Source organism: Manihot esculenta, chromosome 18, assembly GCF_001659605.2.
Source record: "Manihot esculenta cultivar AM560-2 chromosome 18, M.esculenta_v8, whole genome shotgun sequence".
In the NCBI taxonomy this organism is placed as follows: Eukaryota; Viridiplantae; Streptophyta; class Magnoliopsida; order Malpighiales; family Euphorbiaceae; genus Manihot; species Manihot esculenta.
In genome coordinates this window covers 11107008-11134651 of record NC_035178.2, presented here as the reverse complement: position 1 = coordinate 11134651, position 27644 = coordinate 11107008, and positions in this window count along the sequence as shown.

The window sequence follows — 27644 nt, the reverse complement described above, 5'->3', positions numbered from 1 at the left end:
ATATTTGGTCCTGAATGTTGTCTTCGGCACATCCTTTTCTCTTATCCTCAGCTGATGGTACCCAGATCTCAAATCTATCTTGGAGAAACAACCTGCTCCTGCTAGCTGGTCGAATAGATCGTCGATCCTTGGCAATGGGTACTTATTCTTGGTAGTGACTTTGTTCAACTGCCTGTAGTCGATACAAAGTCTAAAGGATCCATCTTTCTTTTTCACAAATAGCACTGGAGCACCCCAAGGTGAGGTACTCGGTCGGATGAAGCCCTTATCTACCAGTTCTTGCAACTGCTCATTAAGCTCTTTCAATTTAGCTGGTGCAATCCTGTAGGGACGAATAGAGATCAGTCTGGTTCCAGGCATCAATTCAATTTTGAACTCTATCTCCCTAGCAGGTGGTAAACCTGGCAGCTCGTCAGGGAAAACATCTAAGAACTCACTGACCACGGGCACTGAGGCGGGCTCTCTGACATGACTATCCAGCTCTCTCACATGAGCTAGAAAACCCTGACAACCCCTTCTGAGTAGCCTACGAGCCTGTAGGGCTGATATCAAACCTCTAGGTGTACCCCCTTCTGTCTCCTCTGAAGACAACCTCTGACCCATCCTGACATCTGAACCTGACTACTGTAATACCCGGCAAGATCAGACATCAGAATTCCTACAGTCTGGTGGAATTCGAGGATGTCAGAGGTATCTAGAAGGGTAAGAGAAATGTTTTCTTAAATATTTCAAGTGTTTTAAAGGTTTAGAATGAAATAGGATTGAGTTTTGAATAGAAAAGGCCAAGGGAACAAAGTGCGGGTTCGGCCGCTGAAAGTAATGTTCGGCCGCCGAAAGTAATGTTCGGCCGCCGAAAGTGCCCTAGATTCGGCCCTCGAAAGTCTAAGTTCGGCCGCCGAACGTTGCATGGTTTTGCATGCAGGTTTGGCCGCCGAAGCTGAGGCGGTCAGTCGCCTATAAGGAACCCTCAGTCGGTGAAATGGATCAGATTAGCTTCCTTTTCACTTCCAGAGGTGAGTTCATGTTCTCCTTGGAAGGTTTTCATGGTTTTTCATCAAATCTTTCAAAGTTAAACAAGTTTTAAGTAAGTTTTATGTGTTTTTGAAGAGTTTGAAAGCTTGGAGGAGTTTGGAGCTTGAATCTCCATATCTTCGAGTTTGGATCACACCAGCCTTTGTTCTTCAAAAGGTAAGTGGAGATCCTTTGTTTTTATGCTGTTTTCTATGAGTTTTATGAAGGGAAGGGGAGTTAATGCTTGAGTTTGCATGAGTTGTGCATATTAGGGTTTATGGACCCTTTATGCTTTATGTTTGCTTGTTGAGCTTGTTTGTTGGAGTTTAAGTTGTCTTAAGCTCCTATATGCTTGTCGTTATGAGATATGGATGAGTTAGAGAGGTTGGATGCATGTTGGGAAGGATTGGAAGGTGTGGGAGGCATCTTTGTGCACGAAGCTGAGTTCTGGATGAACTCAGGTTCGGCAGCTGAAGGAGGATTCGACCGCCGAACATGCCCGACTTTCGTCTCTGGAGGAGACATTCGGCCGCCGAAGGTGCTGCCGAAGGTTCCCTGTCCAACCTTCCTTTGCTTGTTTTGCATGCATGTTTTGAGGTGTTCTAGAGGGGTTTTGGGGAGTTGTTTATCAGTTGCATAGAGTATGGTACCTCATTTGCGTCCTCCATTGTAGGATTGGACCCGAGGAACCGAGGTGTTTAGCAGTAGTAGCTGCTTCAGAGTTAGAGGTAGCCCAGAGTCAGCCAAGCATTGGCTACAGGTGAGTGGAACTAAACTTGATGTTTTAAATTGAGAAATGACACGGTTCTAGCATGATCCATGCATCATAAAATGCCATGTTATGTATTAGGTTGTGTTGCATTAGAATTCACGAATATGATGCATTGCATAAGATGTTGTTCATGTGGATGAATGTTGGATGATCCTTAGCCCTTGATATGAGATCAGAGATTATGAGTTGAGATATGGCATGAGATAGCCATACCAGGTCGCTCCTGGATAGTCTAGGTCGCTCCTGGTACTATGAGTTAGACAGACAGCCTGTCAGATCAGAGATAAGAGAAGTCCAGGTGATGACCTAGTCTCCTTGGCATAGTGGGACATTGATAAGCGATTGTCGAAGCCGTCAAAAATAAACCTATTATCAATCAACAAATAAATTTGTAGATAGTGGCAATAGGGTCGAACCACAGGGAATTGACACTAAAGATCTTCCTAATAATAACCAAGATAAGTAAATAACAAATAATTAAAAGAGGGGGGTTTGAGTTGATGAATTAAAACTAAATAGCAAAAGAAAGCAATAATTTAAAGATGAGTAAATTAATAAGAGAAAAGCTTCTAGTTGAAGTATGGATCTTATTTCAGATTGTTTAGAATTAATCATTGATTCTTTAACCCTCCTATTTATTCCAATAAATTAGTTTTGGATGTGGAAGACGCTTCTCACAATCCAAATTCCTCCTTAGTTCTAGTTTGATTAGGAAACGTTCGCTAATCATCCACTAGTTAACAAGTTGCCAAGGAACGTCCTTGGGGCATTATAGCATCGAACAACTGTTAACTGCATTAAGACTTAGAGAAACCTAATTCTAACCTTGCCAACCGCGTGGTCAAGTTTAGATCATGCAACTTGATTAAATGTGAGTTTAAACAATTTAAGCAATTACGGACCTAAATCATTCAAACAATTTATCACTTAAGCAATTTAAAAGCAATGGGCCCTTATTGATTCTAAAAGCAAAGTAATAATTATGGAAAAGATCAGATTGCATAAATATTGAAATAAACAAGAGTTCAACAATGGAGTATTAAATCTCCCAATTCATCACAAAATATGAAATTCACCAACTTCAACTAGAAAGAAAGTGTTTAGCCACTCATGGTGGACATAATACACAAAAGATGAAAAGAAAAGAAAAAGGGAAGAGCTGCAGAGTTTCTGGCGAGAGAAAGAGGAGGCTCAATAGCTGATCAGAAGATGCCTTTGCTGGTTTGGAGGCTCTCCTTTTATAGCTGCAGAATTTCTTCCATCTAGGGTTTCAAAATCCCTTTTTGATTTGGTGTTTGACTCCTCTTATGATGTTGAATTTAATTGTAATTGGAATTCCTTGGATGAGAAGCTCTTTCGTGGCTCTTGGTTTTATGTTGGTAGTGATTGGGTTAGATTTGGACATCTGAAAATTTGGATTTCTGTTTTCTGCCCAATTTCTCGCTCTGCTGTCAGTTTCTGCTGTCAAAGTGATTTGCCCGGTGATTTGACCAGATTTCTTCAATTGATTGGGCAAATCACTGACCCAATCACTTTTCTGTGAGTCAGTCCAGTTTTCTGCTCTCTGTCTTCTGCGAGTGATTTGGCCAGTGTCTTCGAGTGTCTTGGGCAAATCACTGCCCATATCACTTCTGCCTGTTGCCTCCAGGTTTCTGCTTCAGCTTGATCTGGGCAGATCACTGGGCAAATCACTGACCCAATCACTTTTCTGTCAATTTTCTGCACTTTTTCTCCAATTTTCCAAATTCTTCCTTTTCTGTAAAAACAAGATAAAAACCATAAATTAACCAAAAAAATGTTTAAATAAACAATAATAATTATGATAAAAATGTGGCTAAATTGTGCTTGATCAAATACCCCCACACCTAGCTTTTTGCTTGTCCTCAAGCAACAAATAACTTAGTCAATCAAGCTCCTTTTTCTTTTGAGCCTAAGTACCACTTAATCAGCCCCCCTAGACTCCTAAATTGAAGTATCACAGTATAGAATACATGCACCAAGGTTGTTCTTCTCTTTTCCTTGTTTCCCCTTACCTATCATGGTCAAAGGAAAGGTTTTTGATTCATTCATGCTTATTCTCTTTGTATAAGCTCAATGCAACCTCTAAGAGAGACTTGCCCTTCTTTGAGTATTTTATTTTATTTTATTAAGCAGCACTTTTTTTTATTCTTGCCTGAAAAAGTCACTAACCTTTTTACGCGAAGGTGCATATTGGTGATACCCACCCCCGGTTACTCAGTTAGTCACTTCTTCAAGTGGCTACTAGCTCTGTTCATAGCTTATTTGGCCATAGGAACAGGTTTTATGATTTGTGCTTTGTGCTGGTTTTGGTTTTTCTTTTTCTTTTCTTTTCATGACAGTTTGGGCAAATCACCTCATAGGGAGTTACACTAACTTTTTATTTGCATGTATTTATATTTTTATTTCCCTTGACCAATGCAAATTTAGAGATTCAATTTAAGAAAAGAACTTCCAAAGTGAAGGTAGCACACTATAATTGATTCAATTTAGGCTTGAAGGGGTGGAAAATCAATGGGGTCATGAGATAGGAAGCTCTTTTAACCTTGTTATCTATGCTTAGTAGAGCAAAAGCTAAGTCAAAATTCTGTGTGTGTGTGTGCAAAAAGTGAAAAAAATGTGTGAAAAAATTTTGGTGTGTGTTTATGGGGCAAAAAGATGCAAAAAGAAATAAAAAGAAAGCAAAAAGATAATGTAAACGGAAAAAATATAACCTAAACGTAACAGCAAATACCCCCACACCTATCCCAAACATTTTCCTCAATGTTTAAACATAAATATGAAAAAATTAATAAGGAGAAGGAAAAGGACTGCCTGGGATGTGGATGATTTGAGCAGGTGATTTGGGCAAATCACTGGTCAAATCACTGTCGTGGCTGGTCTGTGGGCAGAAAATGTTGAACCAGCAGCTGCAACATGCTTTCCATTTGCTGCATCCTGTCTTGAGCCTCCACCGAATGGTCTTGAGGTGCCTTTTATGTCCTCCAAGGTCCACCCAATTGCTTTCTTGTGCTTCCTCAACAGATCAAGGAGCTTTTCCTCTTCTTCTTGGCTGAGCTGGTTAGAAATAATTGCTGGAAGTGAATTTCCAGCTCCCAAGTAGGCATATTTGAGGTGGCTGGGCAATGGTTTCAGTTCTGGTGCAGTTGCTGTTTGTGTTGATTTCTGCTGTTTGCTGTCTGATTTGGGCTGTGATTTGGGCAGATTATCTAGTGATCTGGGCAAATCAATGTCTGTCAAGTCTGTCTGCTCCAGTGATTTGGTCTGTGATTTGAGCAGATTATCTGGTGATCTGGGCAAATCACTGGGCAAATCACCCACATCCAGCAAGTTACAGCAGTCTGCTGTTTTTTCTTCTTCAGTGATGTTGCTGTCCACTTCTCCTTTCCTGCAAAGACCATCATAAAGTAAATTTTCTTGATCAAAATCAAAAATTTCTTGACTTAAATCCTCAATAACATCAAGGCCATAAACATGAGAAACATCATTGGGGAATTTCATGGCATCATAAACATTAAATTTGATAACTTCCCCTTCAAACTCCATGGTCAATGTGCCATCATGCACATCAATTTTGGTTCTTGCTGTGCTAAAAAATGGTCTCCCAAGTAAGATGTCGGAGGTGATGTTGCCCTTATCCTCCTCCATGTCAATCACATAAAAATCTGCTGGGAAGACTAGTTGGTCAACTTGTACCAACACATCTTCTAGCACTCCCTTGGGGTAGACAACAGATCGATCAGCCAGTTGGATCATAATGCTGGTGCCCTTGAGTGTACCTGCATTCAACAAGTTAAAAATAGAAAGAGGCATGACATTTATTGAAGCTCCAAGGTCACACATGGCCTTCTTTATTCCTATGTTGCCTATTTTGCATGAAATGGCAAACATTCCTCTATCCTTGCATTTGGTTGGAAGTTTCCTTTGAATGACAGCTGAGACACACTCCCCCACACTTACCTTTTTATGTTCAGCAAGTTTCCTCCTATTGGTGCATAGCTCTTTGAGAAATTTAGCATACCTTGGTATTTGTTTGATAGCATCAAGTAGGGGTATGTTGATTTCCACTTTGCGAAGTGTCTCCAATATCTCTTTTTCCTCTTTCTCCTTTTGGGATCTTGCAAATCTCTTTGGGAAGGGAGGAGGTACCTTGAATTTCTCCATAAGTTGTTGTTTCTGCCTTTGACTGGATTCTGCCTGGTCTATTGATTTGGGCAGATCACTCTCTGCCTTATCTGGTGATTTGGGCAAATCACTGCTGGACAGCTCAGTTTGCCCAGCGATCGGGTCAGTTTCTACTAGTGAATTGGGCAAATCACTGCCCTGATCACTTTCTGGCAGAATTTCTTCCATGCCCTGTTTTTGCAATTTTTTAGCCTTGCTGTCTTGTAGCTCTTTTCCACTCCTCAATGTGACGGCACTAACATTTTGTCTTGGATTTATCTCAATTTGGGGGGGTAGCTTCCCTTGAGACTCATATTTGCTCATTGAAGTGGCCATTTGACTCACTTGTTTCTCAAGATTTTGCACGGTACTTGCTAAATTCTTCACAATCTCCTCAAGAGGTGCATTGGAGTTCTGAGGTGCAGCTTGAGCTTGATTGCTTTGCTGGTAGCTTGGATATTGATTTTCCCTTGCATAACTAAAATTTGGATGGTCCCTCCAACCTGGATTATAAGTATTTGCATAGGGATCATACCTTCTTTGCCCATTGAAACCTCCAACAGCATTGACTTGCTGGTCCTCCTCTTGAAGGGAAGGACATAGATTAGTTGGGTGGCTGTTGGCACATATTCCACATGGCTTGGGCTGCTGAATCTGCTGAACTTGTTGGGTTTGACCCACAACAAGGCTACGGACAGGATTGGTGAGTTCAGAAATTTGGGATGCTAAAATGGATGTACTCACCTCATTTACCCTTCTTGGTGGCTGCTCTTGATCTCCAAATTGCTGAGAAGCTGCAGCCATGGTGGAAATTAAGTCCCTCATCTCTCGAGGTGATTTTCTTTCAATTGACCCTCCACATGCTGCGTTAATAAATTTTCTCTCTGAGGGTAGCAAACCTCCATAGAAGTACTCAATGAGAGATTGGTCAGAAATATCATGTTGAGGGCAGCTTGTGCACAACTTTTTGAACCTCTCCCAGTACTCATACAAGCCTTCAGAGTGCATTTGCCTTATGCCACTTATCTCTCGACGGATGCCTATGGCTTTTGAGGTTGGGAAGAATTTTCTCAAGAACGCTCTTACCATATCAGCCCATGATGTGATGGATCCGGGTGGCAAGTAGAATAGCCACTCTTTGGCATAGTCGTCAAGGGAAAAAGGGAAGGCTCTAAGTTTGATGTCCTCTTCTGGAATACCTTGGGGTCTCATGGTTGAGCACACAACATGGAAAGCTTTCAAATGCTTGTGAGGATCTTCATTTTCTAGGCCTCTGAATTTGGGAAGGAGATGGATCAGCCCTGTCTTTAGTTCAAAAGGTGCTGTTAATGGGGGATATGCAATGCATAAGGGTGCTAGGTCTCCTGCTGGTTCAGCTAACTCTCCGAGAGTTCTCTCCCGTGGCTGTGGTGCTTAGATGGGCACGTTTCTTGCTTGATTTTCAGCTTCTACATGTGCAGCAGGTGGTGCTGCTATTTCTGGATTTTCTGCCATGACCAGAAATTCAGTTTCTGGTGCAAATTCAGTAGTGGGAGCAGGTGCGGTGGAAGCAGTTTCTGCTGGTGCAGAAATTTCTGCAGCAGGGGCAGCAGTAGTTCTGTGAGATGGTGTTGTTGATGAAGATGGTTTTGAGGCTTGGTTCCTCAAATTTGCTTGCTTCCTTAAGCTCTTGGCAGTCTTTTCAATCTCCGGGTCGTAAAGAAGAGTGTCTTTACGGCCAGACCTGGTCATAAAGGGAAAATGCGTTAGTTTAAATCAAATCCCCGGCAACGGCGCCAATTTTTAATAAGCGGTTGTCGAAACCGTAAAAAATAAACCTATTATCAATCAACAAATAAATTTGTAGATAGTGGCAATAGGGTTGAACCACAGGGAATTGACACTAAAGATCTTCCCAATAATAACCAAGATAAGTAAATAACAAATAATTAAAAGAGGGGGGTTTGAGTTGATGAATTAAAACTAAATAGCAAAAGAAAGCAATAATTTAAAGATGAGTAAATTAATAAGAGAAAAGCTTCTAGTTGAAGTATGGATCTTATTTCAGATTGTTTAGAATTGATCATTGATTCTTTAACCCTCCTATTTATTCCAATAAATTAGTTTTGGATGTGGAAGACGCTTCTCACAATCCAAATTCCTCCTTAGTTCTAGTTTGATTAGGAAACGTTCGCTAATCATCCACTAGTTAACAAGTTGCCAAGGAACGTCCTTGGGGCATTATAGCATCGAACAACTGTTAACTGCATTAAGACTTAGAGAAACCTAATTCTAACCTTGCCAACCGCGTGGTCAAGTTTAGATCATGCAACTTGATTAAATGTGAGTTTAAACAATTTAAGCAATTACGGACCTAAATCATTCAAACAATTTATCACTTAAGCAATTTAAAAGCAATGGGCCCTTATTGATTCTAAAAGCAAAGTAATAATTATGGAAAAGATCAGATTGCATAAATATTGAAATAAACAAGAGTTCAACAATGGAGTATTAAATCTCCCAATTCATCACAAAATCTGAAATTCACCAACTTCAACTAGAAAGAAAGTGTTTAGCCACTCATGGTGGACATAATACACAAAAGATGAAAAGAAAAGAAAAAGGGAAGAGCTGCAGAGTTTCTGGCAAGAGAAAGAGGAGGCTCAATAGCTGATCAGAAGATGCCTTTGCTGGTTTGGAGGCTCTCTTTTTATAGCTGCAGAATTTCTTCCATCTAGGGTTTCAAAATCCCTTTTTGATTTGGTGTTTGACTCCTCTTATGATGTTGAATTTAATTGTAATTGGAATTCCTTGGATGAGAAGCTCTTTTGTGGCTCTTGGTTTTATGTTGGTAGTGATTGGGTTAGATTTGGACATCTGAAAATTCGGATTTCTGTTTTCTGCCCAATTTCCCGCTCTGCTGTCAGTTTCTGCTGTCAAAGTGATTTGCCCGGTGATTTGACCAGATTTCTTCAATTGATTGGGCAAATCACTGACCCAATCACTTTTCTGTGAGTCAGTCCAGTTTTCTGCTCTCTGTCTTCTGCGAGTGATTTGGCCAGTGTCTTCGAGTGTCTTGGGCAAATCACTGCCCATATCACTTCTGCCTGTTGCCTCCAGGTTTCTACTTCAGCTTGATCTGGGCAGATCACTGGGCAAATCACTGACCCAATCACTTTTCTGTCAATTTTCTGCACTTTTTCTCCAATTTTCCAAATTCTTCCTTTTCTGTAAAAACAAGATAAAAACCATAAACTAACCAAAAAAATGTGTAAATAAACAATAATAATTATGATAAAAATGTGGCTAAATTGTGCTTGATCAGACATGTTATGATATGAGACAGATAAGAGAAGTCTAGGTGATGACCTAGTCTCCTTGGCACAGCAGGACATATTATGACATATAGTAGAGGGCTATTGGTGACAAGTTCATCCGTGAGATGATATGTTTGTGATGTGATGCATTTCATGAAAATATGTAATTAATGAATTGTTTTATTGTTCCTCCTCACTGGGCTATAGAGCTCATCCCACTCCCTTAACCCCAGTTTTGCAGGTTCCGAGATAGCTATGGGAAGTCAGAGTCAGCAAGAGTAAAGAAAGATATGCATGAATGTATGTTTGTAATAGCGTAGTGGACATGATGTAATTAAAAGATTAGCTGTAAGGTAATGCATAGATATGTACTGTCATATACTGGATGGACTTGTGCTTTCCCTAGTGTCTTGCTTTAGTGTGATGTATGATTAATCCCTTGTACATGAATCCTGTTTTACGTTTCTTGATGAGAAATGTGTGTATCAGGCTTAATGTATGGCTTTGATGAGATACCAGTGGATTGTGTTACAGATTAAAAGGGTTTCAATCCCTTGACCCACAGCAGATAGTAGTCACTGGTATAGGCCCTGAGGGCCATTTCAGATTTGCATATATGAGTAGCAGTAGTTAAGCCTGGAGAGTTTTACAGGACTGTTGAGTATTTTTGATCATGTATGGGATTTATCAGGTACATAGAGAGTATAGTCGGCTTGCTATGGGTCCCGGCGGCCTTAAGCCGATCTGGATCCTAGTGCCAGTGATGGTTCGGACCGTTACAGAGGGGTACCGGTTTCCGGGTCGTTACAGATTGGTATCAGAGCATAGGGCCTCAAGAGTACGATGTGTTGAGTAAAGATGCTCAAGAAATAGAGATAGCTCACATCGGAAAGAGGTGTTGTCTTGTGTAGGAGGGTAAGCACAATAAGTAAAATCATGTCCACTAGGATAGGATGTGGAGTCCTGTCTTGCATGCTGATGTGGAATGCCATGATGAGATACATGTGCATTATTGATATGTTTTCTATATGTGTTGTGGATTCATGTGTTCTCACATGGATCATTTGATGTTTTGTGTGATGTTGTGCTTTTCAGAGGCAGGATGAGAGGAACTCGTCGATCTGCTAGATTGACTGGAGCTTCGCAGGAGAATGAGGGCATGGATGCCCATCTCCCTGTTCTGCAAAGGGCAACGTCAGATAGATTAAGCAGAGAAGGTACATCAAGGGACCCTAGAAGGTCTGTTGATGAGAGTAGAAGGGGAGTAGTTCAGAGTGGTATGTCAGTGGATGTGAGGGAATCAGAGGAGGATGAACAGAGGAGAGAAGATAGTTTGGGCATGAGTATGACAGGCAAGGATATGGGAGAGTCCCAAGGAGGCACTCAGGCCTCGGGATTTGTTCCACCTCAGTATCCGCCCTACCCGTGGGGGTCAGGGTATCCGATGGGTGGTACAGCGGGTTTCCCTAGATATAACCCATCTCCCACCTTTATGCCTTATCCTTCCTTTTATCCGCCATATCCACCGTCATATCCACAGTATACCATGTTTCTATCCTTCTTGGGTTATCCAAGTTCAGTAAATCCTAACCCAGGGAATGTTGTACCTCCTCCACCACCATTAGACCCAGTAGCCCCAGTTGTCCAAACACTCAAGCCTAGTTCACTTGGAGGAAGTATGGTACAGATGACAGACTATTTGAGGTTGGATGTTCCCAAATTTGAGACAGGTAATGACCCTTTTGAGTATCTCAGAACGGTTAAGATGATAACTGATGAGTTGGGAGCCAGTGAGAGTAGAGCCATTCAAATGGCAGGGGTCACATTGAAATGTAAGAAGGCAAGGGAATGGTTCAACCAGTATGTAGACCCGAGGGTAGAAAGCTTATCCTGGGAGCAGTTTGCTACAGAGTTTGCAGGAGAGTGAATTTGAGCAGCTAAGGCAGACAGTAAACATGAGTATAGATAATTACCCGGAGAATACTGATCGTTTCCCTTTGGGTGAGGCTGCTGCAAAGAATAAAAAGAAAGTTAGAGGCCTGAAAGGGTCAAAGAAAAAGGAGTTCTGGAAGAGAGTCAAATCTAGTATGGGTTTTAGTGAAGGCTCGAGTTCTGGTTGGGATAGTTTTAGATGTATGAGGTGCGGTAGGAGGCATAAGGGAGTCTGTCTAGTAGGGACAACAGCATGTTTCAGGTGCGGACAGGAGGGGCACATAGCACGTGAGTGTTCCACCGCGACTTTGATAACACAGTCCCAGCAGACAGCCTCAGACAGAGTGGCTTAGCCAGGAGCTCTAGCCATGGCGCTGGGCAGAGACAGAGGGAGCGAGATTACTCCTTCTTCCACAGGTTCCCCAGGTGAAGGTCCATCAGTACCAGCACGGATCTTCGTTTCGACGCAGCCGGAGGGTCACACATCGGACATGGCGGTGACAGGTACTTTTCACTTCCATATGTTTTGATGTGTCTGCTATTAGAGACTCTGATGTTTCGCTTTCCTTAGTGCCTTGAGAGCCATAGAGAGTAGGGGTATGATAGCTTCTGGGATTAGAATGTCCTCTTTGGGTTAATAGACCCAAGTGTGATCCATCAGCGGCAGAGTCAGTCTGCCAATTAAGTTCAGTGCTAGTTGTGAGTAGGTGCCTTCCAGCTGACCTAGTGGTTCTAGAATGATTGTTTAACATCATTCTAGGGGTGGATGGGCTAGCTACTCATAGTATTGCTTTAGATAGCAGAGACAGAGTAGTTAGGCTTAGAGATCAGGGTGGATCACAAGTAGTTTGTTGAGTGGACAGTGTAGAGATGCCTGGAATTTGATATCAGCCCTATAGGCTCTTAAATTGTTTAGGAGAGATTATCAGAGGTTTCTTGCTTGTGTCAGACAGTATAGCAGTTAGTCAGATCAGGAGGGAAACCAGTTTTAGTGCCTGCAGCCAGAGAAAAGTTTTAGATGTTGTCCCAAACAAGCCGTCAGGTTTACCACCTGCTAAGAGAATAGAATGGGATATAGGAATGGTGTTTAGAACCAGAACCATTCCTAGTCTTCTCTGTAGGATGGCACCAATAGAGTGAGAGAGATAGTAGAAACCGAACGAGTAGTAGCTAGAGGTTAGTAAGCCAGAAAAGAGCTCGAGAGTGTTGCTATGAGATGCTATGGCCTTGGATTATATCCAGGTATAGGGAGAGTGATCTCTCATCTCCGAGTGCAGCCCTCAAGTATAAGAAATAATTCAGAGAACAGAATAGGAAGTAGAAGGGTAAGAAAAGAGTAAGAATAAGTGTAAGTTCAGAAGGAGATTTTAGTCTAGTCTGGGATTAAGTGGCGGTTGAGGCAAAGGAAAGGGTTGGCCTTTCCATTAGTAGGTTCCTGAGGGAAGTTCCGTTAGCTTTAGCTCGGATCTTCACCCTGACTCAGTAGGAGGCTATCACGTCGAACATGGTGACGTCAAGTACGTTTACTTGTGAATGTTCGGACGTGTATGCTATTTGTTTTGAACCCGAGTGTTCCTCTTTCCTTGTTGCTTAGTGAACCGTTGATAGAGTGGGTTTGATGACTTCTGGGCTTAGAGAGTTTTCTCTGGGTCAGTGGACTTGAGTATGATCCATCTGAGGCAGAGTTAGTCAGTCAGTCAGTTCAGAGTTTGTGGTGAGTAGATGCTATCCAGCTGACCTTATGATTCTAGAGTTGGCTATCTGATGTCATTCTAGGGCGGATTGGCTAGCTACTCATAGTACTACCTGTGTCTGTAGAGACAAGGTAGGAGAGTTCAGAGTGCTGGATGGATCAGAGGTAGTCCTTGGAGGGGACAGAGTATTGGTGCCTAGAGGTTTGATGTCAACCCATCAGGTTCATAGTATGCTCAGGAAAGTTGTCAGAGGGTTCTAGCTCTTGTGAGCGAGTTTAGTAGTCAGGTCAGGGAATCAGCCTCAGTGCCCGTTGCTAGTGAGTTCTAGATGTTTTTCCCAGACGAGCTGTCAGGTTTACCATCTGTCAGGAAATTTGAGTTTGGAATAGGAGTGGTGTCTGGACGTGGAACCATTTCTTTCCTTCTACCCTATAGGATGGCACCTGCAGAGAGAGAGAATAGTCAGAGTAGGACAGAGAAGCTTGGTAGATAAAGGTTGTATTCGACCTAGTACCTCACCCTGGAATATTCTAGTGTCGTTGTGAGAAACGAAGGATGAAACCTTGAGATTTTGTAACGACTGTGAGCAGTTGAACAAAATCACTACCAAGGACAGGTGTTCCCATACAGAATGGATGATCTATAGGAACAACTAGTAGAAGCTGATTGCTTTCCATAATGGATCTGAGAGTTGGAAACTATATGTCGAAAGTTAGAGAAAAGTTAGTTTAGCAGTTGAGTAGAGATGAGATCTTTATCGATCAAGGAGTTTATAGTGAAGAGTCTAAAGCAGAGGTAAGGGGTAAAACTACTCAGCGACTCTGAGTATACAAAATAATATCTACTAGATGAGGCAGATGAGATGTTAACTGCCCTCAGTCAGAAGTCGTTTACCAGTTTATCCTATAGGAACAAGTATTACTTCTTACTGATGAGCGGTTGGATCAGCTGGCAGGAGCTAGTTGTTTTCCAAGCTAGATCTGAAATCTGAGTGCTAACTGTTGAAAGCTAGAATAGTCCAGTGTAGTTAGAAGGGATCAGAAGAGAAGAAGCCAATATAGTAAAGAAGAAGAAAGGCGGGCAAGGATCAGAGTGCGTAGCGGGAAGTTACAGTGTTGTTTGTGATGTCTCCAGTACATGGTGATCCATGGAAGGGTGAGAGATAAAAGGTTAAATCCATGGAATCCTGTAGAAGAAGCCAATATGCTTTATGTTTGCTTGTTGAGCTTGTTTGTTGGAGTTTAAGTTGTCTTAAGCTCCTATATGCTTGTCGTTATGAGATATGGATGAGTTAGAGAGGTTGGATGCATGTTGGGAAGGATTGGAAGGTGTGGGAGGCGTCTTTGTGAACGAAGCTGAGTTCTGGATGAACTCAGGTTCGGTAGCCGAAGGAGGATTCGACCGCCGAACATGCCCGACTTTCGTCTCTGGAGGAGACATTCGGCCGCCGAAGGTGCTGCCGAAGGTGCCCTGTCCAGGTGTTCTAGAGGGGTTTTGGGGAGTTGTTTATCAGTTGCATAGAGTATGGTACCTCATTTGCGTCCTCCATTGTAGGATTGGACCCGAGGAACCGAGGTGTTTAGTAGTAGTAGCTGCTTCAGAGTTAAAGGTAGCCCAGAGTCAGCCAAGCATTGGCTACAGGTGAGTGGAACTAAACTTGATGTTTAAAATTGAGAAATGATACGGTTCTAGCATGATCCATGCATCATAAAAGGCCATGTTATGTATTAGGTTGTGTTGCATTAGAATTCACGAATATGATGCATTGCATAAGATGTTGTTCATGTGGATGAATGTTGGATGATCCTTAGCCCTTGATATGAGATTAGAGATTATGAGTTGTGATATGGCATGAGATAGCCATACCAGGTCGCTCCTGGATAGTCCAGGTCGCTCCTGGTACTATGAGTTAGACAGACAGCCTGTCAGATCAGAGATAAGAGAAGTCCAGGTGATGACCTAGTCTCCTTGGCATAGTGGGACATGTTATGATATGAGACAGATAAGAGAAGTCCAGGTGATGACCTAGTCTCCTTGGCACATCAGGACATATTATGACATATAGTAGAGGGCTATTGGTGACAAGTTCATCCGTGAGATGATATGTTTGTGATGTGATGCATTTCATGAAAACATGTAATTAATGAATTGTTTTATTGTTCCTCCTCACTGGGCTATAGAGCTCATCCCACTCCCTTAACCCCAGTTTTGCAGGTTCCGAGATAGCTATGGGAAGTCAGAGTCAGCAAGAGTAAAGAAAGATATGCATGAATGTATGTTTGTAATAGCGTAGTGGACATGATGTAATTAAAAGATTAGCTGTAAGGTAATGCATAGATATGTATTGTCATATACTGGATGGACTTGTGCTTTCCCTAGTGTCTTGCTTTAGTGTGATGTATGATTAATCCCTTGTACATGAATCCTGTTTTACGTTTCTTGATGAGAAATGTGTGTATCAGGCTTAATGTATGGCTTTGATGAGATACCAGTGGATTGTGTTACAGATTAAAAGGGTTTCAATCCCTTGACCCACAGCAGATAGTAGTCACTGGTATAGGCCCTGAGGGCCATTTCAGATTTGCATATCTGAGTAGCAGTAGTTAAGCCTGGAGAGTTTTACAGGATTGTTGAGTATTTTTTATCATGTATGGGATTTATCAGGTACACAGAGAGTATAGTCGGCTTGCTACGGGTCCCGGCGGCCTTAAGCCGATCTGGATCCTAGTGCCAGTGATGGTTCAGACCGTTACAGAGGGGTACCGGTTTCCGGGTCATTACAACTACCTTGTCTCTGCAATCCAATGTAGCACCATGGGTAGATAGCCAATCCATCCCTAGAATGACGTCAAAATCTGTCAAATCTAGAACCACAAGGTCGGCTGAAAGGCATCTTCCCTCAACAAAAACTGGACTACACTGGCAGACTGACTCTGCCACTGACGAGTCACACTTGGGTCCACTGACCCATAGAGGACACTCTAACCCAGAGACCATCAACCCCAACCTCTCGACGGCCCTCGGAGCGATGAAAGAATGAGATGCACCAGGGTCCATTAAGGCATAAACATCTGAACAACTAATGATGAGATTACCTGACACCATTGTGTTTGATGTATTTGCCTCTTGCTGTGTCATCGTGAAGATCCGCGCTGGAGCTGATGGACCTTCACCTCTGAAACTCGCTGAAGAAGAGGCTGCCCCTCTTCCTCTGCCTCTGCCACTAGCCTGAGTCGCGGCTAGAGCTAGTGGCTGAGCCATACTACCAGAAGCTGTCTGCTAGGACTGTGCCACAAAAGCTGCTCTAGGACACTCCCGTGCCATGTGTAACGACCCGAAAATCGGATCGCTACCGGCGCTAGGATCCAGGTCGGCTTAAGGCCGCCGAGACCCGTAGCAAGCCTAACATGTAACCTGTAAACCTGTTTAATCCCATACATGATCCACAACATACATAAAAATTTAAAACTTTTCTTTCATACATATACTCATGTACCAACCTCAACCTGTGCATGCACTGAACATAAACATACTATAAACATGATTCCCTCTGTGGGATCCCATCAATGCCCCAACGGGCTACATACATATATTGAGTTGGTTAACATCTACGACATAAATATCTGAGATCATGTAATAAAAGGGATAACAATAACCATAGGGTCAAGCACAACTTCTAATCCTCAATACCATTATACATAACATAACTAATCATAACATTACATCATTATACAATTTATCATGTCCACTTTCTATCTATTACAAAAATAAGACTTCACTCTTCTTGACTTCTCTGACTAGCCTGTACCTGCAATCCTGGGGGATTAGGGAAAGGGGTGAGCTACTAGAGCCCAGTGAGCAGAATAATAAAACATTTAAAATCTCATGCCATCATGTAATGCAACACATCACAACAAATCACATCTCGGATGGTATTGTCACCAATAGTCCTCTACATTCCAAAGTGCCGGGACGTAGAATGGGTCAACCGGTCTTTCTCTTAACATAACATAACATAGCATTCCAATGTGCCAGGGACATAGAATGGGTACAACCTGGACTTCCATACCGTATCATGCCGTAACATCATCATATCATATGAGGACTAAAGGATCATCCAATAACCAATCCACATCAACATCATAAATGCAATGCAACATATTCGTGAATTCTAATGCATACAACCTAATTCATCACATGGCATTCATGATGCATGAACATGCTCAAAACTTGTAATTTATTTGCTTTAAATCATAAAGGTTTATTCTACTCACCTCTGGCTAGCTCTGACAATGACTGAAGCAGCTGACTCACTGCTGGGGTCCTCGGTTCCTCGGGTCCGCACCTACATAGGTGGACTCAAATGAGAGACCAAACAACTAAAACATAACTCTAAAAACATCCCCCAAAAACCCCCTAAAACACCTCAAAACAATCATGCAAAACATGCAAAGGAAGGCTGAACAGGGCACTTTCGGCGGCAGGTTCGGCAGCCGAAAGTCCCTCCAGAGCCGAAACCCAAGCAGGTTCGGCGGCCGAAAGCCCCTTCGGCTGCCGAACCTGGTTTCTGCCAAAGGGCAGAAACTTGGTTCCCTTTGCACAAAAACCTCTCCTTCTCATTCCATCATGCATATAACTCATTCAAATCATGCAAAAATACATACATTGGCTCCTAGGGGCTTCAAACTATCTTAAACCCCAACTACAACACACAACAACAACACAATCCAAGCCACATTGTTCATAAACTCAAAAATCATCAAAACTCAATAAAAACCTACACATGCATTTCTACCCCATAGATCTACATAAAACTTGTTTAAAACATACTACAAGCTCAAGATCGACCCTTACCTCTTGAAGATCGAGAGAGAGACGACCTTAGCTCGAAGATGGGAGAGATTTGAGTTCTTGAACCTCAAAGCTCCAAAACTTGCTTTAAACTCGAAAATCTTCAAAATAAGATGAAAACTAGTGAAAATCGTGAAAGATTTGAAGGAAGAACTCAAAGATTGATGAGGGATGGTGGAAGGGCTCACATTGGCCGAAAATGGGGAGAAACCTCGCCCATTTCGGCTAAGGGACTCTTTTATAGTGGCTGGCCAGGCCACATTCGGGAGCCGAACGTGCCCCCGCATGCATGCCATGTTCGGCGGCCGAACCTGAGGTTCGGCGGCCGAACCTGGACTTCCCTCACTTATGCCTTCGGGGGCCTAAGGCACACCCGAAATGCATGCATGTTCGGCGGCCGAACTTGAGGTTCGGCGGCCGAACCTGGGTTTTCCTCCAAGATTATTTTCATGCAAAAACTCATTTCCTTTTTACTTAAAATCATAAAATACCTTAAAACATTTTTATGAAAACATGGTTTTACCCTTCTAGAGGTCTCCGACATCCGAGATTCCACCGGACAGTTGGAATTCCGATACCGGAGTCTAGCCGGGTATTACATTCTCCCCCCCTTAAGAACAATCGTCCCTGAATGTTCCTCAACTAGCACATAGCATGGCATACACATATCATACATACAAAACACATAAAACTCATAAGGGACTAACCTCAGAAAAGATAAGGGTATTGCTGGAGCATGGACTCTCGTGTCTCCCAAGTGCATTCTTCCATTGTAACAGCCCGGAAACCGAACTGCCACCGGCACTAGGATCCAGATCGACTTAAGGTCGCCGGGACCCGTAGTAAGCCTGCTATCCTGTCTGTATACCTGTGAAATCCCATACATGATCATACATTTGCTGTAAAAACATAAAACTTTTCTTCATTCCAAGGCTTAACCTGTGCATGCACTCTCTCTGTTCTATACCAATCCCTACTAGAGCTCCTCATGGCTCTAGGCGGATCACACTCATAATGTTAAGCCTGGTTTTGCTCATAAACATACAACAATATATGTAAACATAAACTGATCATGTGAAAAGAACAAGGGATTACAACTTTTATAGTCAAGCACCATTCTATACACTATACATAAACCTTATCTCTTTACATTTACATATCCACACTAGCTATTACACCACTCTGTACTCTTCCTGTACTCTGCTGAGTTCTCTCTGACCTCTGAACCTGCACAACTGGAGTTAGGGGAGAGGGATGAGCTACTATAGCCCAGTGAGTAGAATAGGAATAAAATAACAGGTGATAAAACATGCTCTCATGGAATGCATCACATAATCACATCACCTCGGCCGGACGGATCAAAACTCCCTCTATCTCATCTGGGGTACCGGAGTACCATGTGCCTGGTCCCCGTAGGGCTGTTCCAGGTCTTTGTGCCTGGTCCCCGTAGGGCTGTTCCAGGTCTTTCCTCTGAGGGCTAATAAATCCTCACAAAGTCCGTGCCGTCTCACATAAGCAATGTACAAGGAGCCATGCCAAGTACAAGGATAGATGCAATGCGTCATATTCGTGTACTCTAATGCACTCACCCTATTGCATAGTCATGATGCATGAAGCATGATAAAATATTCAGTTCTCATATTAAAACATTAAGTTAAGTTCCACTCACCTGTAGTTATCTCTGAACTGACTCTGCAGGTTCTGACACTGGACTCACTGCTAACCTCCCTGATTCCTCTGGTCCGTACCTACACAGGTGGACTCAAATGAGGGACCAAACTCACTCACGACTATCTCGAAGAAACTCCCCAAAACCCCTCTAAACAATCCTAAAACCATCACATAAAACATGCAAAAGAAAGCTGGACAGGGCACTTTCGGCGGCAGGTTCGGCGGCCGAAACCCCTCTCCAGAGACGAAACTCATGCATGTTCGGCGGCACCTTCGGCGGCCGAAGGTCTCGTCCAGAGACGAAACGCACACACTTTCGGCGGCCGAACTCCCTCTTTCGGCGGCCGAAAGTCTCTGTCTAAACCGAAAGCCTAGCTTTCGGGGGCAACCTTTGGCAGCCGAAACTGCCTCCACAAGGGGTTCGGCGGCCGAACCTTCCTTCGGCGGCCGAACCTGGTTTTGCCCGAAGGACAGAACCCTGCTCTGTTTCATGCAAACTTTGCCCAAAAACCTACAAACATGCATATCAACTACTCCCAACTAGCATAGACACATATATATGCACAAGGGGTCTAAAACTACCCTAAAACCCCAAACAAACATAGCACATAACACTTACACATGTTGGAACACCACAAATCATCAAAACCCTCACCTAAACCTAAACATGCATACTACCCATACAAACTACATAAAACCTTTCAAAATCATCAAAGAAGCTCAGGATCTTCACTTACCTCTTACACAACTTGAGGATGAAGGATCCTAACGTGGAGATATGAAGAAAAGCTCTTCCAAAGCTCCAAGCTTCAAAACTTGGTTCTTTTGCTCAAAACCTTCATAAGTCACCAAAACTCTTAAAACTCTTGAAAGATTTGATGAACATCATGGAAAACATGAAAGTCAATGTGGGAGAGGCTGAAACTCACCTCTGGCTGCAAGTGGAGGAGAAATAACCTCCTTCCACCGACCCTTGGCCCTTTTATAGGTGGCTGGCCAGACCACCTTCGGCAGCCGAACGTGAAGCCGCAACCATGCAATGTTCGGCGGCCGAAAGTGACCTTCGGCGGCCGAACCTTTGCATTTCTCCCTTGTTGCCTTTCTTTCAAAACTCAAATCTTTTAACACTTCAAAACATGAAAACAAGTGACAATACCTTGGAAAACATATGCATTCCCTTCTCGAGGGTTCCGACACCCGAGATTCCACCGGACTACAGGAATTTCGATGCCGGACTCGAGCCGGGTATTACATCCATATTATGGTGGTTCCAAAGAACCTTCACCATCGGGATTTCGTTGTTTCTCAGCTTCCTGATCTGGGTGTCTAGGATCCGTACTGGCTGCTCAACATAGGTGAGATCCTCTTGGATCTCCACATCTGGCTCACTAAGAACCTTGTCCGGATATGACACAAACTTTCTTAACATGGAAACATGGAAAACCGGATGGATTCTTACCATTGAAGCAGGTAAATCCAGCTTGTACGATACATTCCCAATCCTTTGCAGGACTTCAAAGGGTCCGAAGTACCGTGGAGCCAGCTTACCTTTTTTCCCGAACCGAACCACTCCTTTCATTGGAGACACCTTAAGCAATACCAGATCCCCCTCCTGAAACTCTATCTGTCTTCTGCGGATGTCTGCATAACTCTTCTGTCTGCTTGCAGCAGTCTTGATCCTTTCTCTGATTATGGGCACCACCCTGCTGGTGATCTCAACAAGCTCAGGGCCTGCCAAGGCCTTCTCTCCAACTTCCTCCCAACACACAGGTGACCTGCACTTCCTTCCATACAAAGCTTCATATGGAGCCATCCCGATGCTAGCATGATGGCTGTTATTGTAGGCAAACTCCACCAAGGGTAGATGCTGCCTCCAAGAACCGCCAAAGTCCAGCACACACATTCTAAGCATATCTTCTATGGTCTGGATGGTCCTCTCTGACTGTCCGTCTGTCTGTGGATGGAAGGCAGTACTGAAATCCAACCTGGTACCCATAGCATTCTGCAGACTCCGCCAAAACCTGGAGGTGAACTGGGGTCCTCTATCGGACACTATTGAAACAGGAACCCCATGCAGCCTGACGATCTCATCAACATACACCTGCACCAACTTGTCCACAGAATAGCCACTCCTGACAGGGATGAAGTGAGCAGATTTGGTGAGTCTGTCCACAATCACCCATATGGAGTCCAATCTGTTGGACGTCGCCGGTAACCCCACTACGAAGTCCATAGCTATATTCTCCCATTTTCACTCTGGAATAGGTAGCGGGTTAAGCATTCCAGCCGGCTTCTGATGTTCCAGCTTCACCCTCTGACACACTTCGCAGGCTGACACGAATTGTGCCACTTCTTTCTTCATGGCTGACAACCAATAAACTTTCTTCAGATCTTGATACATCTTGGTGGCTCCGGGGTGAACTCTGTATCTTGCATTATGAGCCTCCCTCATAATGTCTCCTTTTAGCCCTATGTCATCTGGTACACACAATCGACTCCCATAGCGGAGGATCCCCTTACTGTCAAATCTGAAATCACTGTCCTTGCCTGACTGAACAGTCCTGGCAATCTTCACTAACTCTGGATCCTCGTGCTGTTTCTGAGCCACCTGCTCCAGAAACACAGGTGTCACTTTCATCTGGGCCACTAAAGCACCTGTACCAAACAACTCCAACTGTAGGCCTTCCTCAATGAGCTTGTAAAACTCCTTCACCACTGGTCTCCTCTCTGCCGTGATGTGGGATAGACTGCCTAGTGATTTCCGGCTTAGGGCGTCTGCCACGGCATTCGCCTTACCCGGATGATACTGAATCTTGCAATCATAGTCACTCAGCAGCTCTACCCATTTCCTCTGTCTCAAGTTCAAATCTCTTTGACTCAGGATGTACTGCAGGCTCTTATGATCTGTAAAGATCTCACATTTTACCCCATAGAGGTAGTGCCTCCACATCTTGAGTGCAAAGATTACTGCTGCCATTTCTAGGTCATGCGTGGGGTAATTCAACTCATGCTTCTTCAACTGTCTAGAAGCATAAGCAATCACCCACTCATTCTGCATTAGTACACCCAGTCCCACACGGGACGCATCACAAAAGACGATAAAGTCCTCATTACTAGATGGCAGAGCTAACACTGGTGCTGAAGTCAACCTCTTCTTAAGCTCTTCAAAACTCTCTTCGCACTGGTCGGTCCACACAAACCTTTGATTCTTCCTGGTTAACCTGGTCAGAGGAGCTGCAATCTTTGAGAAGTCCTGAACGAACCTCCTGTAATAACCTGCCAAACCCAAGAAACTCCTAATTTCTGTCACTGAAGTGGGTCTAGGCCAGTTAGCCACAGCTTCTATCTTCTTGGGGTCTACCTTAATCCCATTTTCTGACACCACATACCCCAAGAATGAAATGCTCCTTAGCCAGAACTCGCACTTGGAGAACTTGGCATATAAGCCATGCTCCCTCAAGGTCTGCAAAACCAACCTCAGATGATGGGCATGCTCTTCTGCATTCCTGGAATACACTAAGATATCATCTATGAAGACAATAACGAAGTGATCCAGGTACTGGCTAAACACTCTGTTCATGAGATCCATGAATGCTGCAGGGGCGTTGGTTAACCCGAACGGCATTACAAGGAACTCAAAATGCCCATATCTGGTCCTGAAAGCTGTCTTTGGCACATCTTCTCCTCTGATCCTCAACTGATGATACCCAGATCTCATATCTATTTTGGAGAAACAACCCGCTCCTGCTAGCTGGTCGAATAGATCATCGATCCTTGGCAATGGGTACTTGTTCTTGGTAGTGACTTTGTTCAACTGCCTGTAGTCGATGCAAAGTCTAAGGGATCCATCCTTCTTTCTTACAAACAAAACTGGAGCACCCCAAGGTGAGGTACTCGGTCGGATGAAGCCCTTGTCTACCAGCTCTTGCAACTGTTCTATCAATTCTTTCAACTCCGCTGGAGCCATCCTGTAGGGAGGAATAGAGATCGGTCGGGTTCCAGGCATCAGTTCTATCTCGAACTCTATCACCCTAGCAGGTGGTAAACCTGGCAGCTCGTCTGGGAAGACGTCTAGAAACTCTCTAACCACTGGCACCGAGGCGGGCTCTCTAATCTGACTGCTAAGCTCTCTCACATGAGCCAAATACCCCTGACATCCCTTCCTAATCAACCTACGAGCCTGAAGAGCTGATATCAGACCTCTAGGTGTACCCCTCCTGTCTCCCCTGAAGACAACCTCTGATCCATCCTGACCTCTGAACCTGACTACCTTGTCCCTGCAGTCCAAGGTAGCACCATGGGTAGATAACCAGTCCATCCCTAGAATGACGTCAAAATCTGTCAAATCTAGAACCACAAGGTCGGCGGACAAGCATCTCCCCTCAACAAACACGGGACTACACTGGCAGACTGACTCTGCCACTGATGGATCACACTTGGGTCCACTGACCCAGAGAGGACACTCTAACTTAGAGATCATCAACCCCAACCTCTGGACGGCTCTCGGAGCAATAAATGAATGAGATGCACCAGGGTCCATCAAGACATACACATCTGAACAACCAATGACTAAGTTACCTGCCACCACGGTGTTAGATGCATCTGCTTCCTGTTGAGTCATTGTGAAGATCCGTGCTGGAGCTGATGGACCTTCACCTCTGAAACCCGCTGAAGAAGAGGCTGCCCCTCTCCCTCTGCCTCTGCCACTGGCCTGAGTCATGGCTGGAGCTGCTGGTTGAGCCACACTACCAGAAGCTGTCTGCTGAGACTGTGCTCCAAAAACTGCCCTAGGACACTCCCGAGCCATGTGTCCCTCTTGCCCGCATCTGAAGCAGGCTGCTGTCCCAGCCCGGCAAACTCCCCTGTGTGGCCTACTACACTTTGCACAAACTGCATTATCCGCACCAGAGCTTGAGCCACTCCCTAGTCCCAGACTGGACTTGACTTTGTTCCAAAACTTGTTCTTCTTGGGCTTCCTAGTGGTGTTACTCCACCTTTTGCTACCTGAAGCTGCTGCACTCAGAGAAGAAGAGCCTGGGGTCTTGGAACCAGAAGGCTGTGCCACTGACTGTTTGACTGTTCCCTGAACGATGGCACTGGCCTTTATTTTCCGAGCCATATCCACTATGGCATGGAAGCTTTCCCTGTCTGCTGACTGTATCAAGGAGGAATATCTGGAGTGGAGTTTCATGATATACCTCCTTGACTTCTTCTGGTCTGTGTCAAAGTTTTGCCCTGCAAATGGCAACAGCTCCAAGAACCTGTCTGTGAACTCCTCTACACTCATCTCATCAGTCTGCCTCAACTGCTCAAACTCTATCATCTTCAGCTCCCTTGAACTATCTGGGAAAGCCCATCCTGCAAACTCGTTTGCAAACTCCTCCCAAGACATGCTGTCCACTCTCGGGTTCACATAATTTTTGAACCACTCTCGTGCCTTCTTGCACTTAAGCGTGAACCCAGCCATCTGAATGGCTCTACTATCATCTGCCCCAATCTCATCTGTGATCACCTTTACCCTCTCAAGATACACAAACGGGTCATCTCCTTTTTCATACTGAGGAGCACCCAACTTCATGTAGTCGGTCATCTTGACCTTGCTACCTCCAGATGAGCTAGGCTTAGGTATTGGGTTCTCTGGAATTGAGGGTTCTACTGGTGGAGGAGGAGGTGCAGCATCCCCTGGGATAGGGTTTGCTGGATTTGGATGGTAGGGCGGGGGTGGATACATTGGATACTGTGGGTATGGTGGATAGTAAGGTGGGTATGGCATCTGTGTGGGATAAGGGTTAAAGCTATGGTAATCCGATGTACCTCCCATCGAATAACCGGGGTTTTGTGAGAAGGGTGGGTAGTAAGGTGGCTGAACAAATCCCGAGGCCTGAGTGCCTCCTTGGGACTCTCCCATTCCTTCTTCTGATATGCTAACTCCCAGACTGCCATCCCTCCTTTGCTCCACGTCCATATCATGCCCCATGTCCTCTGACATTACTCCCTGAACTGTTCCCCTCACTGATCTGCTTCTACCCAGATCCAAAGACCTCTTAGGGTCTCTTACTGTTCTTTCTCTGTTAGACCTACTAGACATTGCCCTAGGCAATGCTGGAGGACGGGCGCTCGTGCCCTCATCCTCAGGTGGTACTCCAGTCAATCGTGCAGATCGACGAGTTCCTCTCATCCTATTTCTGAAAAACAGCACGTAATCAAGCAAACATTAGCATCCCACATGAACCCTCATCACATACATATCATAGCATTAATGCACATGTATAAAATCATGGCATTTCACATCATCAAACAAGACAGGACTCCATATCCTATCCTAGTGGACATGATCTTCCTATTGTGCTTGACCTTCTATAACCTCTATGAGCCCGACACTCTAGGTCCGACCATATGAACCTAGGGCTCTGATACCATTCTGTAACGACCCGAAAATCGGACCGCTACCGGCTCTAGGATTCAGGTCGGCTTAAGGCCGCCGGGACCCGTAGCAAGCCTAACATGTAACCTGTAAACCTGTTTAATCCCATACATGATCCACAACATACATAAAAATTTAAAACTTTTCTTTCATACATATACTCATGTACCAACCTCAACCTGTGCATGCACTGAACATAAACATACTATAAACATGATTCCCTCTGTGGGATCCCATCAATGCCCCAACAGGCTACATACATATGTTGAGTTGGTTAACATCTACGACATAAATATCTGAGATCATGTAATAAAAGGGATAACAATAACCATAGGGTCAAGCACAACTTCTAATCCTCAATACCATTATACATAACATAACTAATCATAACATTACATCATTATACAATTTATCATGTCCACTTTCTATCTATTACAAAAATAAGACTTCACTCTTCTTGACTTCTCTGATTAGCCCGTACCTGCAATCCTGGGGGATTAGGGAAAGGGGTGAGCTACTAGAGCCCAGTGAGCAGAATAATAAAACATTTAAAATCTCATGCCATCATGTAATGCAACACATCACAACAAATCACATCTCGGATGGTATTGTCACCAATAGTCCTCTACATTCCAAAGTGCCGGGACGTAGAATGGGTCAACCGGTCTTTCTCTTAACATAACATAACATAGCATTCCAATGTGCCAGGGACGTAGAATGGGTACAACCTGGACTTTCTCTTACATCGTGCCAGGGACGTAGAATGGGTACAACCTGGACTTCCATACCATATCATGCCGTAACATCATCATATCATATGAGGACTAAAGGATCATCCAATAACCAATCCACATCAACATCATAAATGCAATGCAACATATTCGTGAATTCTAATGCATACAACCTAATTCATCACATGGCATTCATGATGCATGAACATGCTCAAAACTTGTAATTTATTTTCTTTAAATCATAAAGGTTTATTCTACTCACCTCTGGCTAGCTCTGACAATGATTAAGCAGCTGACTCACTGCTGGGGTCCTCGGTTCCTCGGGTCCGCACCTACACAGGTGGACTCAAATGAGGGACCAAACAACTAAAACATAACTCTAAAAACATCCCCCAAAACCCCCCTAAAACACCTCAAAACAATCATGCAAAACATGCAAAGGAAGGCTGAACAGGGCACTTTCGGCGGCCGAAAGTCCCTCAAGAGCCGAAACCCAGGCAGGTTCGGCGGTCGAAAGTCCCAGACAGAGACGAAAGTCTCTTTTCAGGGGCAACTTCGGCAGCCAAAAGGCCTGCCTCCCAGGCAGGTTCGTCGGCCGAAAGCCCCTTCGGCTGCCGAACCTGGTTTCTGCCAAAGGGCAGAAACTTGGTTCCCTTTGCACAAAAACCTCTCCTTCTCATTCCATCATGCATATAACTCATTCAAATCATGTAAAAATACATACATTGGCTCCTAGGGTCTTCAAACTATCTTAAACCCCAACTACAACACACAACAACAACACAATCCAAGCCACATTGTTCATAAACTCAAAAATCATCAAAACTCAATAAAAACCTACACATGCATTTCTACCTCATAGATCTACATAAAACTTGTTTAAAACATTCTATAAGCTCAAGATCGACCCTTACCTCTTGAAGATCGAGAGAGAGACGACCCTAGCTCGAAGATGGGAGAGATTTGAGTTCTTGAACCTCAAAGCTCCAAAACTTGCTTTAAACTCGAAAATCTTCAAAATAAGATGAAAACTAGTGAAAATCGTGAAAGATTTGAAGGAAGAACTCAAAGATTGGTGAG